Genomic DNA, 2475 nt, shown 5'->3' with positions numbered 1-2475 from the left:
CTCCTGATGGTAGAGCGTCAGTCTGTCCTCCATCCATCCGTCCATCTGTCCACCCATCTTTTTTTACTAGAAGAAGCCTACTTGACTGAGTTTTGAACGGGGGGGCATGTTTAAGTGGCATGAAAATAAAGATCGGTTTGTTAGAACCTTGAGATGCTGGGGGTGTGTCTGGTGATGCTGGTGGATGTTGGTGGAACAAGTCCTCAGGGAAAGGGCTCAGTAGGCAGCGGTGGCCCTGCGTCCCCTGCAGCCGCACCCACGCGGCTGTGACCTGGGCGCGTGTGTTAGAGCCCGAGCTGAGGCGCAGGGAAGGAGGCTCTGTGTCTGGGACTCTGGGCGCGGGCAGAGCAAAGTCAGGACCCCGAGACCCGCTGCAGGTCGCTGCACCCACGCGTGGCGACGCCAAGTGCCTGTAACTCACCTCCGTGCAAATCGGTGACGCAAGGCTGACGACAGTCCTTCATAATATGGTTTCTCAAAATCTGAAGACAAAGCCAGATCGGAATTGGAACGTGCACCGTAAATCACATTTTTCTTATCTACCGAGATTAATGTTAGAATAACCTTTTTCTTCTGTTGTATCTGATTAAATGAAAATAAGTATGTCTGCGGTTTTTAATTTATTTATTGGTGTGCTTTGGGAGAGAAGTATTTTTTCTGATAGAATTTACCAAAGCAACTTTGTGTTGTTCATGGCTTAACGAGAGAATGTGGTTTTTTGACTTTGGGGTTTTTGTTTGCATTCTGTGAACACACGACTTCACTGTGCAAAGAGCGAGCGCTCCGTGCTCCTCCTGTTGCTTACTTTGTAAAAGGAAAGTGATTGGCTTTGAAGAAGGTAGAATTCATTCTCAACGCTGAGGTTTTAAAAAAATAAAAGTATCGTTCATTTCCTCTTTCGTTATTAGTCTGCATGGTTATTGGCAACGGCTTCGAGGTGACTGCTTACGGTGACTTGAGTCACAGAAAGCTGATGGCACTTTTCTTGATACCTTAAACCTCATTTAAAAGTGCAAACAATACACGTAGACTATTTCATAAATGACCAATTTCAACCAAAGTTTTTGGGATGTATCTTTTGCATATTTGAGCCGCCTGCTTCCACTGTCCTGTCTGTGAGGAACCAGGGGGAGCGCCTGTGCTCTGGGCGGAGTTTAGGGTCAGGAATTAGAGACGCACCCAGCTGAGAAGCCAGAGCATCCGAGCAACAGTACTTTTACTTAATCACCCTTCTCTTTTGAAAAGATCACCGTCTCTTACAAGAAAGTCTGTGAGGAACAGTAGCCTGTTCCAGAGGAGACAGGTGCGTACCTCAAAAACTGGGGACGCGCGCGGCCAGCCGAGCTCTGCCATCTGGGGATCTCCGGGCGCAGGTCCTTCGGGGAGCGAGGCGTGGGGGGCACTGCGCCCGTTCTGTCCTCGGGGGTCCTTCCTCGTCTCAAGGGAGAGCTAGTCCACGTCCTGTCAGCGAGGGGGCCTGGGGACCCTGCCTGGAGAGTGGGGTCCCCGTGTGTCCAGGGAGCCTTCTCCGCCCGCCCCTCCCAGGTTACTTCTAGCCACTTCCCGGCTTTCTGGTTGCATGCTCATTCTTCAGTGGGTATTTCTTGGCCTGAACAGAAGACCAGCAGGGCCCTCTATTCAGGAAGCTTTGCAGATTAATTGGCTAAGACAGTTTTTCTAACTTTGTGATCCTTTTAAACTAATGTTCAGAATCACCCACTGGGTGGAGCTGAACGCCAGGGTGGGCTGCAGGGGGAGCCGAGGAGGCGTCTGCCTGACCTTTCCCGCGGGATTCGGTGCACTCCCCGGGGCGGGGAGCCGTCTGTCCCCACGTTCTGGTCCCCTGTGGCTGTGCCTGGCAGGCAGCAACCCCACCAGCTGGCCCTGGGCAGGTCCTCGCCCCCAGACCCCACCTGCCAGTTCAGGCGCTGGCTCACTGGCGCCGGGCCGTCCCATAGGATCTGTTCCCCGGCCCAGCCTGGGCCTTCCTGCAGCCCTGCTGGAGCATCCCAAGTACAAGGGATTCACGGGCGTGCCCCCCACCCTGCCCCCCGTGACCCCTGTGCTGCCACCTTCACAGAAACCAGGGCCGAGGGTGGTTTGTCTGCTGGTCAGACTCCCCGGGGTCATGGGATCCGTGCTGTGTGGGTGGACGGTCCCCTGTGCCCACAGAACGTGTTTCCCAGACCCCCAGCCGAGACGGTGGAGACTTGAAGCCCCAGGGCACCGGGAGCCCTGCAGACCGCGCACCTGGAGCTGGTAACTGATGAACCGGGTGTGGTGGTGGACGTCATGTGGACGCTGTCCCTCCCAGATACCCCGTGTCCCCACAGAATGCCTGTGACGGACGGAGGCAGGGCGGTGGTCAGGCCGCAGGCCACTAGCGTCCTCTGGTGCCGTGGCCGTGAGCCCGGCGACCACAGGGACTTAAGCGAGGGTCCGTGCAGAGACCCTCCGGCGGGTTTGAGGAGCGCC

The sequence above is a fragment of the Eumetopias jubatus genome, unplaced genomic scaffold, assembly GCF_037043125.1.
Source record: "Eumetopias jubatus isolate StellerSeaLion01/CBP00866 unplaced genomic scaffold, mEumJub1_p1.0 scaffold_2, whole genome shotgun sequence".
NCBI classification, from domain to species: domain Eukaryota; kingdom Metazoa; phylum Chordata; class Mammalia; order Carnivora; family Otariidae; genus Eumetopias; species Eumetopias jubatus.
Note: the sequence above shows the minus strand (reverse complement) of the source record.